Below are 14,737 nucleotides of genomic sequence, written 5' to 3' on the forward strand. Positions count from 1 at the left end.
GTGGTACTGGAGAAGAGTATTGAATATACCATGGACTGCTAGGACAAAAAACAGGTTTGTTCTGGAGAGGGTGAAACCAGGCTGATCCTTGGAGGCAAGGATTCTGAAGCTTCTACTAGTGTACTCTGGGCATGTTGCAAGGAGGGATCAGTCCTTGGTGAGGTCCATCATATTTGGGAGGGGGGAGGGACAGCACAAGAGAAGAAGACCTTCAATGAAATGAGTTGATTCAATGATTGGGATATTGGGAGTAGGTGTGTGAGAGACATTGAGGTTGGCACAGGATAGAACAGGATTTATGGCTTTTGTACATAGGGTCGCAAGTGACTCAATGGCACATAAAAACAACAACAAATTGAAACAAAGGATGCATTGTGAGGTGTTCTAGGGGAGAGAGGAAAATATGCATCTTTTTTTTTTAAAGAGAAAGTGGTATATTTGGCAAGAACATGATGCAGAAAGCCATCTTAAGACAGAGACTGAGATTAGAGTGATATGGCCATAAACGAAAGAATGTAGGCAGCCACAAGACACTGATAGGAGAGAGACAAATATTTTCCCGTAACATTGTGGCTCTCTTGAAATCGTATTCTGGCTTAGTAATTCCAGTTTCTGTCCACCTGAAAACTGGAGGAATAAATTTCCGTTGTTTTGAGCCACCCTTTATAACACAGATGTTTCAATTCATTTATACTACGCCCATTCTATAATAAAAAGATTTTGTACACTCTAATTTTTGCCATCAGGATTGTGTAGAGATGACACAATCTTGCTTGCTAAATGTGAGGAGGACTTGAAGCATTTGGTGCAGAAGGTTAAACACTGCAGCCTTCAGTATAGATTGCGTCTCAAGATAGAAATCAAAATCTTTGCCACTGGACCCTTAGGCAACATCATGATGGATGAAGAAAAGATTGAGTGTCAATGACTCATCTTACTTAGATTATCTACAATCAATACACTTACAGTCAGGAGATTAGAAGATGTATTGTATTGGGAAAATCTGTAGTCAGGGACCTCTTCAAATTTTTGAGGAGCAATGATGTCACTTCAAGGACTAAGGTGCAACTTATTCAAGCCATGGTCTTTTCAGTCACTTGCTATGCACCTGTGAGTTGGACAATGACTAAGGATGACAGAAGAAGAATTGATGTCTTTGAACTGTAGTGTTGGAGAATAATGCTGAAGATCTCATGCACTGCCAAAGAAATAAACAGATATATCTTGGAGGATGTGAAGCAAGAGTGATCCCTGGAGACAAAGATGATAAGTCTTTGTCTCACAAACTTTGAGCATGTTGCTAGGAGAGGTTATTCCTTGTAGAGGGATATTATGCTTGGAAAGGTGGAGAGATAGTGTAAGAGAGGAAGACATTCAGCCAAGTGGATTGACACAATGACTGTAGCAAAAGACACAAGTGTTCAGAAATATCAATTCAGAAATTGGTAGGACAGTGCTCAGATCAGTTGTTCATTGGATCACTATAAGTTGTATGGCAAGCAGTTAATGGTTGGAGACTGGGTTACAAAGTTCCTTGGGTTTTTATAGTCAAGTGTTTACTCTCTACATCATAAATATACATGTTTATTTATCCCTCCCACACCTCTTGGATCCTTATACTCATTCTACAATAATGATTTTGTACAATATTTATCCTTGTGGAACTGAGCTAGTTCACTCAGCATAATTCTCCCCAGTCCCTCCCAAGTTAGGTAATAATTTACAATTTGCACCAATGGCTGCCTGTTTCATTCCTTCTAAGTGAGTTTGAACTATCAAACTTTCAAGTAAAAGCTGATCACTTAGATTTTGATAAAATGTTATTATTAGTCTTATAACTTAATATACTTTTGTTGTTATTGTTGAGAATATACACAGAAAAACATACATCAATTTAATAATTTCTGTATATACAATTCAGTATAAATGTTTATATTCTCAAAGAATATAACTCAACTCAAAGTTGTATGATGGCTTATATTCTTTGAGTTCTTACATTCTCACCTTTATTTTCCAAGTTGTTTTTTCTCTATTGAATTCACTAAGGTAGTTTCAAAGAATAGAGAGTTATTTTCAAACTTTTATAGCTAATACATACTCTTCTCATGGATTTCGCACCTACTAGGTGTTCAGCACTCCTTATTCCTCTTATTTCCTCTTATTTTATTAATAAAGATAAAAATGTCTTACATAGAAAAAAAGTAGCCATGCATTTGGGGGTGCGAAGTGAAGGCTGAAATGTCATGGACTGAGGTGTTTTTTTTTAATTTTTATTATTTTTGTGTGCGTGTACCGTCAAATCAGATCTGACTGGTACAGGAGGAGATTGCCCCTCCTTCCCCGGCAGAGCATCTGGTGGATTTGAACCATGCACCTCCGGGATTGTAGTTGCAGCTTCTTGCCACTAGGCCACCAGAGCTCCCCATGGACTGAGTTTTGTTTCCCAAAATATGTGTCAACTTGAATATGCCATGATTTCCAGTACTATGATTGTTCTCCACCTTATGATATAATGTAATTATCCTATGTGTTATAAACCCTAATCTGCCTGTGTTTAAATGGGCAGGATTACATTACAGTCAACACCCATTATAACAGCAGACAAGGGGGAAAAATGACATATTGCATTGGGAAATTCACTGTCATGGATCTCTTTAATAGCTATAGAACAATGATATCAGTTTAAAGACTAAGATATTCCTGATCCATGCCATGGTATTTTCAATTGGTTCATATATATTTAAAAGTTAACAATCAATAAGAAAGATCAAAGAAGAATGATGCCTTTGAACTGTGGTGTTGGCGAAGAGTATGGATTGTATCACGAACTGCCAAAAGAATAAGCAAATCTGTTTTGGAAGTGCAGCCGTTAGGGTGTTCCTAGAAGACAAGAATCATTAGATTTTTGTCTCACATACTTTGATTATATTACCAGGAAGGATTAATCACTAGAGGAGGACCTAATACTTGGAAAAAAGAAGACCTTTTACAAGATAGATTGATATCCTGATAGCAATAATTGACTTGAAAGCACAGCCCATAGTGAGGATGGTACAGATTTTGTTCTGGTGTATGTAGGACTAGGAGCCAATGAGATAGCTCCTAACAGCAACAATAACCATTTAGTAGCAAAATGATTGCTACTTAACCCATGTAATCTGACCTACAACAGCACAAAATAAAATGAGAACAAAGTTTATGTGCCATTTTGCTATAGACACTTTCTATACTATATAGGATCTTGTAGGATAAATATCTAAGTTGCATAAGGTGTTTTTCTTGCTCCAGGACCACACAAATTGGACAACCTTAAGATAAAAGTTTGAGAGTAGGATAGTTTTCCCTTCTTATCCAAGCATGTCTGCCAAATCCTTGTGTTTATTTCATTACCCTGATTCTGAGCAATTTCAACAAGGTGATAGGATCTTAAATATCCATGAGTTTATCTCTCATTTTTTGGTACATATGTTTCTTAAGTATTTAAGGTATTTTTTCCTCACTTAACCGGCTTAATAATCATGTAATTCTAAAAATCATCAAGAGTTCTCTCTAAATTTTTCTATGACAGGGAATTATGTTAGTGGATGCAGATTTGGCAAGAAGCATAAAGACATACTGATATTTCTCCTATAAGAAGGAAGCTGTTTTGCTTATATTGCTTTACTAATATTGAGGTGAGAAAAAAAATATACACCTTTAAAATCAAAGGTGTTGGGGGCTATATTGATATGTTCCAGCAAAGATACTCATTATAAACTTCAGATATGATTAGCACCATTATTTGATTAAGATGCCGATAATTTTCATTCTCAGAGACTTATCCAAATTTTTCATAGGCTAATTTTTTTTAACTTTTGATTTTTTAAAATTTCTTTCTTTTTTATTTCAATGAACATCTACAGAGATTTTGGAATTCCATTCATTCATTGTTGCACCCCTCTCCCCCCCCCCCCCCCCCCCTTTGCTCCTCTCCTTCAAACGCAAAAGAAAAACTCCCTCATTGGTACGCAATCCCCCACACACATCCCCCAACCCCCAAATATAATCCACTCTGCAACCCTCATTCCGTACTCTTAAGATAAACATAATGCCCTAAAATATAAAATATTCTCTCCCCCAAAGACTTCAATGCCGTAAACATATTTCATCCAGTTTTTCTCAGTCTTACCCCCATCCTGATGTCAGCCTCATTCTACAACAGTGGCGCCATATAGCATTTGTCCCTCTGTGACTGAGATACCTCACTCAGCATAATGTCCTCCAGGGTCACCCATTTTGAATAATATTGCATGAGTTCCTTGTTTTTCAATGCATAGGCTGAATTTTTAAGGAGGATCTTACAGAATTTAGTACTTCTACAATTTTTCAGGGGAGCTCTGGTGACCTAGAGGTAAGAAGCTCTGGTACAAGCCAAAAGGCATGTGGTTTGAATCTACCACTTACTCGAACAATGGACAATCTCCTCTCGTGGGATTAACTGCCTCTGAAAACTCACCGAAGGGTCACCTATGGATCTGTTCCAACTCAATGGTACGCAACAACATTGTTCCCTTTCTCTATTGGTACACTAGCTTCTTGATCTAGATATAAGTTTCACAGAAGCACAATCAAATGTTCTCGAATTCCTTTTTCTCAGTGTTAGCCATAATTTGTTATGATCCACACAGTAGATCCACACTATCCACTTTGCATAGTCAAGAAAGCACAAATAGGCATTCTAGTATTCTGTGCTTTCAACCAGGACTCATCTGTCATCAGCAATGATATCCTTGGTGCCATGAACCCTTCTAAATCCACCTTGAACTTCTGGCAGTTCTCTATGTACTGTTCCAGCCATTTTAGAATAATCTTCAGCAGTGTTTTTCTTGCATGTCGTTAATGCTGTTAGATAATTTCAACATTCTGTTGGCTCACCTTTTTTGGAAATGGGAACAAATAAGAATCTCTTTCAGTCATTTGCCATGTAGCTGTGCTCAAAATTTCCTGGCATAGACTTGTGAACACATCCAGACCTGCATATGTTAGTTGAAATACATCAATTGATATCTTGTTGGTACCTGGGGCCTTAGTTTTTTGAGTGTCTTCAGCACAGTTTGAACTTTTTCCTTCTTTATCATTGGTTCCTGATCAGATGGTATTTCCTGAAATATTTATGTCAGCCAGTTCTTTTTGGTAGCGTGATTCTGTATATTCCCTCCATCTTCTTTTAATGCCTCCTGGATTGTTCAACATTTTATCCATAGCATCCTTCAGTATTAGAACTTGATGCTTGAATTTATTTTTTAGTTCTTTCAACTTGATAAATGAGTTCTTCCTTTTTTATTTTCTATTTCTAGCTCTCATCACATACCATTTTAATGCTTTGCTTTATCTTTTCCAGCTGCCTTTTGAAATCTTCTTTTCAGCTCTTTTATTTCAACATCTCTTCCCTTTGTTTTGGCTTGTCTGCATTATATTGAAAGCTTCATAGTCTGTGCTGACATTCATTTTTTTTTCTTTCTCCTCTATATTTATAATGACATTGTTATCTTTTCATGGATGATATCCGATACCCTCCCACAACTCATCTTGTCTTCAAGCCTTGGTGTTCTAATGCTTCAAAACTATTCTTAAGGTGGTTTTTTAACTTAGATAGGATAGTTTCAAGAACATATTTTGGTTCTTTTACTTTTCTTTGGCCTCAATTTGAACTTGCACAGGTGTAATTGATGGTCTCTTCCACATTCAGCACATCGTCTGGCTTTTACCATTGATATTGAGCTTCTCCAATGATTTCTCCCAGAGATGTAGTCAATCATTAAATGATAGCTATCCATTTTTCTGTCTTTGCTAATACAAAATAATCTTGAAATCCAAAAATATATATTATTCATCTCTTGATTTCTCCAGAATTTTTTATAATACTAAGTATTATACATAATAGGTGTGTGTGGCATATATTTGTTTAAATGAAATGTCAAATAAAGATTGGTAATTCTGTTTTAATTTAATAGGGTGGATTTCTACTCAGAAATTTAGAGTGATTTCACAATGTTTTGGTGTCTTTCCCCCAAGATTAAGTAATAACCTCATGGAGCTCTGGTGGTGGGTTTCATAGCAAGTTACACTAATAACCAATAATAACACCAAACTTCCAAAACAGATTCTTACCTTTTAACTTGCTTTGGCTAAAGATCTCTATAACTCTCAAATGTATTGACATTTCTCTCAATTTAAAAAAGAAAGTTATATAATCATTCATGGCTACTTACAGTTTGTTTCTACACGCTAATGTATGGATATGTAGACAAATCAGTCTTGTAAATATTATTAGGAACTATAATATATAAGTCTAAGGTATTAAGTATAATTTAGAGACAGATTCCTCTCTTTTGTAATGTTAATAAACTTCAGTAATTTCAAAGAATAAAAATTTATTTCTCAAATTAAATGATAATACAAGTAAAGAATCTATATGTAAATCTTTAAGAATTCTGAAGAAATAGAAATTTAGGTGCATCAAACTGTCATAACTTTATCTTCTGTGATGGTATTAAAAGAGTTTTCTGATAGTAGAATCTTAGAAGAAAGATGCCAGGTTAAATAATATTATTTTTATTATAATAAATATTTATTAGACAACATCTCTATTTGTAGGACAATCAGTGTTTATACCTGCAAATATATGGTATTAAATGACTTAGGATAAGTTGATAAAAAAATAGCCCTGTATGTCTAGCTACATTGCAGCCTAGTAGTATATAGTCCAAGACAGTTGTACTGCTTACCCAAAAGTGTTACCTCCCTGGTGGTTAAAATTCACCAGCAGTCTAGGCAGTCTGCTCCTTTTTTATTTGCAGCTTCCAAAAATGCAATGGAAAATTAGCTGTTACTCACTTTCAACTCAATGGCAATGAATTTGAGGTGTTTTAGTTTGTTTATTGTTGTTGTTGTATGTGCCATAGAGTCACTTGCGACTCATAGCGACCCTGTGTACAAGAGCCCTAAACATCGCTCTATCCTGTGCCAACCTCGCTGTCTCAAACAGACTTATTCCCACCACTCCACTCACAGAATCGATCCATCTCATAGAGGGTTTTCCTCTCCTGTGCTGTCCCTCCACTCTCCCAAACATGATGTCCCTCTCCAAGGACCAGTCCCTCCTTGCAGCATGCCCAAAGTACGTCAGAAGAAGCTTCAGAATCCTTGACTCCAAGAAGCACTCTGGCTTCACCCTCTCCAGGACAGACCTCTTTGTTTTCCTAGCAGTCCATGGTATATTCAAAACTCTTCTCTAGCACCACAGCTCAAAGGCATCAATTCTCTTTCTATCATCCCTATTCACTGCCCAACTCTCAGATGCATAGCCCATAATTGCAAAGACTATAGCCTGGATCAGGCGCACCTTAGTCTCCAGCCTCACGTCTTTGCTCTTCAGTACTCTTGAGAGGCCCCTCACATTGTTTTTTGGGATTTGGGGAGGAGAGAGTCAGAGCTTTCCTGATCTCCACACTCCATCCCAGGTACTACAGGGAACACTAGCCAGGGAATCCCATGGATGCCATTGCCAGAATTTGTTTTAGTTTAGGTATATTAAATCTAGTAGCACTAACACAGGCTTCTAGAATACTTTGTTGAGAATACAGGTTGTTGTATAGCCTTTTAGATTCTTTCCTGTTAGGTGTATAAATATAAGCATGTTATTGTTGCTGTATAAGGTAGAGTAAGGACTTACATATAGCTGGCCTTGTGGTGGGTTTTCAGAGGCAGTTATACACAGAGGAGGAGATCACCCATCTTTCTCCCAAGGAGCATCTGGTGAACTCGAACCATGTGCCTTTGGGATTGCAGTGCAGCTTCTTAGCACTAGTGAGGGAAATAAAATATAGACCTTAGGTTACCGTAACTCTTCTATATTAAGAAGTCGGGAAAGAAAATATACACATATTCCAAGTTTTGATAATCATAATTCCCAGTGATTGTGTTCCATATATAAGGTTACATTTAAATATATTTTTAAAAGAAATTGTCTTGAGTCCTTACTGTTTTAGGCTGCATTCTATACAGAAGCAAACCAGTGGAGCATTTTATAGGAGTATAAATATTATATATCTCTATCTATATATCTATACACATAGAGGTATATATAGAGAGAGTTATCTCTAAGAAAATGGCTCATATGATAATACATATAAGAAGTAAGTTCAAAGTCCTTGAGTTACATGTCAAACTGGAGACTTCTCTTGACTCATGTTGCTGTAAGGGTTGACAAATCCAGGATCAACAGTTCATGAGCTGTGGAGATGAATGAATCTCAAGATCAGTAGACCATAGGAAAGGCTCCTGGCTCAAATCTCAAGACTGAAAGCCAGAGGATAAGACCCAGATTCAAGAGAGAGAGAGTAAGCAAAAACTCCTAGAGCTTTGTTGCTGTTGTTAAGTGCCTTCAAGTTGACTACACCTCAGAGCTAGCCTGTGAACAAGTGTGAACGTTGTCTAATTCTGCAGCATCCTCACTTGACCATGCTCAAGCCCATTGCTGCAATCAGTATGTCAGTCCATCTCCTTGAAGGTCTTACTCTTTCACTGTCCTTCTGTTTTCCATGCATGGTGTCTTTTCTCAAGGACTGGTCTGTCCTGGGCACATATCCAAAATATTATCTGTGAGATGAAGTTTCACCATCCTTGTCTCTAAGGAGCACCTTGGTTATACTTCTTTCAAAATATATTTGTTTATATTCTTTTGTCAGCTCATGGGATATTTGGTACTCTTCACAAACAACTCAAAGACATTGATTCTTCTATAGGCTTTCATATTCACTTTCTGACTTTTGCATGCATATGAAGCCACTCAAATGATCATGGCTTGGAACATATAGACCTTAGTCTTTAAACTGACATCCTTGCTATTTAGCATGTTGGAGAGGTCATCCACTTCAGATTTTCCCAAAGCAACAGTCTTGATTTCTTGACTGATGCTCGCATGAGATGAGTGTTGATTGTGGATCCAAGTAAAATGAAATTGTTGACAACTTTAGTCTTTCCTCCTTCTGTAAAGATATTTCCCAATAGTACAGTGGTGTGGATTTGTGGTTTTTCAGTGTTAAAATATAGATTATATTGAAGGATGTAGTATTTGCTGTTCTTCAGTTAGTGCTTTCTTTACATCTTCTCTACTTTCTGCAAATAAAACTGCATCATATGTATAACATGAATTGTTCAGTTTTCCTCTAATCTTACCATATTCTTCTTCATATTGCTTCTTGAATTATTTACTTACTATAAAGATTTAATAGATATGGAGAAGGAATACAACTCTGAGGCATACCTTTTCTGATTTTAAACCATGCAATATCACTTTGTCCTGTTCAACTCTTTCTTTATCTATGTAAGAATTTGTGTGAGCACAGTTAAGTATTATGAATTATCATTATTCTCAATATTAGCCATAATATATTATGATCTACAAAGTCAGTATTGACCTTATAAAAGTCAATAAAATAAAAGTATGGTGTTCTATGCTTTCAGCCATGGTCTATCTAGCATTAGCAATTATATCCATCACACCACAGCTTTTGAATCTAGCTTGAATTTCTAGCCACTTCTTGTTGATGTTTTCTAATACTCTTTGAAAATATTTTACTTGCATGTTATATTAATGATATTATTCAATAATTTCTGCACTCTGTTAAATCTCCTTTTCTGAAATGGAAATAAATACAGAGCTTTGCTTGAATATTCATTCTTTTTATAAACACACATTTTTTTTCATTGTAGTCTACACCCATGAGGAAACAATCTTTCAACTGACCCACTCATTATAGTAAATCTCATTATATATATGATTACATTATATCCAATCTCATCAGGGGGATAACAATATTATTACAAACCTTTGAAACTACATTATAATTGCCAATCTAGAAAATCTTGGCCACACCAAATTGGCATAACTGTCACAGATAGTTGCCAATGACTGAAGACATTCTCTTCCATAGAAAGCATCAAGATTTTGGCTGTGAAATTTCCTTTAATAAAACTTGATATCACTAGGGAAGAATTCATAAAATAGAGAGAAAATACAGTAACACTAGTTGATAGGTAGTTAAGTGACAACACAACTCTAAGTATGCTATTGGCTTATATCAATACACCAGTCATGTTTTGAGAGGACATAACAGCTAACAAGTAAAGTCTCTTTGAACCTGTAATTAATTATATCTGCTTGGGTAGTATAGTGTGGAGATAATTCTAAGTCAATGATGCTTCTATTCTTCATCTCAATACTTTTCATCACTTTTGAAGTGAGTTTAATGCTTATGATCCAATATTGAGAGAGAGGGAGGGCTCTGGAAACAACAGTCTATGTTAAGGTTACTAGGAGCCATTATTGATTCTGTAAAGCTGTTCTAATTCAATGATATGCAAGGATAATAATTTCCAACATAATTTCAGTCATGTCAGCAATGCTACTTTCATACAAGCTCTAGGTGTAGATATCACCTAAAAAAGAACATTCAGAATCAGAAAGTCCACCTGTAACTAGAAAGAATAGAGAACACTGAGAAACAGCACAGGAGAAAAAAGAAACTCCATAGGAATGGATTGAGATATTGCTATTAAGAGACTGAAATATTAGATAATGTACAGGTACTAAGAGAAGGAAAAAAAGACTTCACAAAGCAGAAAATGTGCAGGAAATTTAGAATATTAGTACAGCTTGCCACCCCTAATGTTGCCAGGAAGATCGTAGAGTGCCAGAAATTGAAAAGAGCAGAAAGTAAAGGACAAAATTTATTACCAGTTTTCTGAAGAGAGTGAAGACAGGGTTAATTCAGAGTTTTTTCTCAGGGAAAGGGCACCAGGCTAGTAACCCTGATTTTACTACCAAATAGATCTAGCATTGGAGTGATAGAACAGGCTTCAACCCTAGAGACCTACTCTAGAAGTGGCATGATAGCTCTTTAGAGTTAAGGGAATAGTTGATGGGATGCAAATTATGATGGCTTTTTTGTGATATAAAAACTATAGTGGGACCACCAAATGGGATTTAAATTGAACCAGCGCTGCTTAGAGATCTTACTATCTTTTCTTTTTCCCCCCCTTAAGATGTGAGGTATAAGTTGAAAATGTTCCCTTTGACATGAGAAAAATGAATAAAAATATGTAAAATTTATTTTAAAAATATGAATACTATATATTTCAAAGACGCTTCAATGGCATAATCTGTAGCCTGTTGCACTGCTAACCAAAAGGCTATGGGTCTGAATCTACAGGAGAAAGGGGGGCAGTCTTTTCCCGTTAAGCAGAAACTCATAGGGGAGTTCCTATGAGTTGAACTGATTTGATGGCAATGAGTTTGAGTTTGGGTGTATTTCTAGAATGTAAATTCTACAGTAACAATTTTGTTCTTAACCATTTAAAGACTCAGTTGGCTAATTGCCATCAAATGGGAACTGACTGAACCCCAGGTTTCAGAGAATGTAAATATCAAAGGATATTGCCCATCTTCTCCTGTTCAGTTCTGGGTGGATTCAAACTGGATACAGCACAACTCTTTATCCAGTAGGTCATCAGAACTAGAATCGAGTAATCTGAAATATGTCTTCTCCAACCCTCATCCTCGGAATTTAGCTCTGCAACTTCATGAAAACAAATACATTTCAATCTACTTTTATTTATTCCTTTGTAAACAAAATATTTGTTTTTATTGTTGTATCTCCTGCAGTCAGAACTGACCATTAGCTGGCCCTTCAGTGGGCTTTTAGGGTCAGTAAATTGCAAGGGAGGAAAATACTCATCTTTCTTTTGCAAAGCAGTTGGTGGATTTGAACCACATGCCTTTGGGATTGTAGCACAGCTTCTTACCAGTTGTTGTTGTTGTTGTTGTTATGTGTCATCAAGTCACTTGCTATGCATAGTGACCCTATGTACAAGAGCCCTAAACACCATTCTATCCTGTGCCAACTTCGCCGTCTCAAACACACTCATTCCTACCACTCCACTCACAGAATCAATCCATCTCTTCGAAGGTCTTCCTATCCTGCTCTGTCCCTCCCCTCTCCCAAACATGATGTCCCTCTCCAAGGACCAGTCCCTCCTTGCAATTTGCCCAAACTATGTCAGACGAAGCTTCAGAATCCTTGACTCCAAGGAGCATTCCGGCTTCACCCTCTCCAGGACAAACCTGTTTGTTCTCCTAGCAGTCCATGGTATATTCAACACTCTTCTCTAGCACCACAGCTCAAAGGCATCAATTCTCTTTCTATCATCCCTATTCAGTGTCCAAATCTCCAATGCATAGCATGTAATTGTGAAGACTATAGCCTAGATCAAGTGCACCTTAGTCTCCCACCTGATGTAGTTGCTCTTCAGTACTCTTGAGAGGTCCCGCACAGCTGACTTTCCCAATGCAATTCGTCTCCTGATTTCCTGGCTACTGTTACCAAGAGTGTTGACTGTGGAACCAAGTAAACTAAATCTGTTAACTATCGCAATCTCTTCACCATCCATACTAATGTGGCCAATTGGCCCAGTGGTGAGAATCTTTGTTTTCTTGATGTTGAACTTCAGGCCACTAAATTGCATATTGTGTTGTTGTTGCTCAAGTTTGTCACAGTTCAAGAGATTTGTCCATTCAAATGATAGGTAAGGTATTGTTTTATATTATACTCTGTAATGATTTCTAAGATATAAATGGAATATATTGTTTAAAAAATAACCTTTTTTTAAAAACTCCAAGAGAGATAACTTTGCATTAACAGATTTTTTAAGAAAAATTATCATATAAAGTTTAAGTTGAAAACATTTGGTAAACAGCATGATGTTAGTCATTGTCACTTACATTTGAGAAAATACAGCCTTTTAATTTTATATTCTTTGTTATCAAATACCTATTCTACCAAAGTCTCCTTTAACAAGACAGTCTGGATGAAAGCCATTTTGTATTTCTATCCTATTCAAAAGAGCTTGTTTCTATAGTCAAAAGGTGTTTCAATGGTTAAAAGGTATCTATAGTTAAAAAGTATATCCAAAGGCATTTGACTGGGTGGATCATAACAAACTGTGGCTGACTCTGAGAAGAATGGGAATTCCAGAACATTTAATTGTGCTAATGCGAAACCTATACTTGGACCAAGAGGCAGTAGTAGTCAGAACAGAGCAGGCTAACACTGCATGGTTCAAAATTGGGAAGGGTGTACGCCAGGGATGCATCCTGTCTCCATACCTTTTCAACATGTATGCAGAGCAGATTATCCGAGAGGCTGGGCTCTATGAGGAGAATTGTGTTATCAGGATTGGTGGACAATCTATTAACAATCTGCGTTATGCAGATGACACAATCCTGCTTGCTGAAACTGAGGAGGACCTCATGCACTTGCTGCGAAGGGTCAAGGACTGCAGCCTTCAGTATGGACTGAGGCTCAATGTCAAGAAGACAAAGATTCTCACCACTGGACCAATTGGCAGCGTCAGGATGGATGGCGAAGAGATTGAGAGTGTTCACAGCTTCAGTTTGCTCGGCTCCACAGTCAACACTCTTGGCACCAGCAGTCAGGAAATCAAAAAGCATATCGCGATGGGAAAGTCTGCTGTTAGGGACCTCTCTAAAGTACTCAGGAGCAACGGTGTCTCTCTGGAGACTAAGGTGCGCCTGATACAGGCCATGGTCTTTGCAATCGCTTGTTATGCATCAGAGAGTTGGACAATGACTAGGGAGGACAGAAGGAGAGTGGATGCTTTTGAGCTGTACTGCTGGAGAAGAGTACTGAATGTACCATGGACTGCCAGGAAAGCAAACAGATTCATCTTAGAGAGGATTAAACCAAGCTACTCCTTGGAGGCAAGGATTCTGGGGCTTCGTCTGACATACTTTGGACATGTTGCCAGGAGGGACGGGTCCTTGGAGAGGGACATCATGCTTGGGAGGGTGGAGGGACAGCGCAGGAGGGGAAGACCCTCTATGAGATGGATTGATTCGGTGACTGGGGTAATTGGGATGGGTGTGTCAGAGGCAGTGCGGTTGGCGCAGGATAGAGCAGGGTTTAGGGCTGTTGTGCATAGGGTCGCTATGAGTCGCAAACGACTCGACGGCACATAACAACAACAACAACATAATTGAAGAATGAAATGAGTATTTGGCTTATGGGTAATATGATCCTTTAAATAAAAGAAATTGTGATACTAGATGGTCAGTTGAAAATATATTCACCAAATGATTCAGAACAAAACAATTATTTACTAATGATGTGTTATATAACTTTATTTATACCCTACAATACATTCTCTAGCGCCATGAATGAAAAGTTTTTAAAGGAATGATTATTTGATGCTGATAATGATCATTTGCCAGACTGGCTTTTTACTCATTTCTTATGTAATAGAATTGACCTTGCATTAGAAGTATCTTCTTTTAGGAACACTACATCTGAATAAATTTACCTGGATGACTCTTTTGCAACATTCAGGTTAGAGTTCAAAATTGTTTTCCTAGACCACCAACCTAAGCTGCTCTTTCGTTTTATCTTACCATCTTGAAACACATCAAATTATCTTCTTGTATTTATCTACTTGTTTACAATATTTTCTTTTTGCATTAGAATATTTAGCTCAATGAAAGATCTCAACTATATTGTTCAGTCCCATGTTCCCGACCCCTATAGTCTATCACATGGTAGATACTCAGTTTGTTTGTTAAATGAATAGGCAGATGAGTGAATGATAAAAGCATTTTATATATTTATCTATCTATCTATCT

This window comes from Elephantulus edwardii, unplaced genomic scaffold, assembly GCF_000299155.1.
Source record: "Elephantulus edwardii isolate Elephantulus edwardi_28Jun2011 unplaced genomic scaffold, EleEdw1.0 scaffold00003, whole genome shotgun sequence".
Classification (NCBI taxonomy): Eukaryota; Metazoa; Chordata; class Mammalia; order Macroscelidea; family Macroscelididae; genus Elephantulus; species Elephantulus edwardii.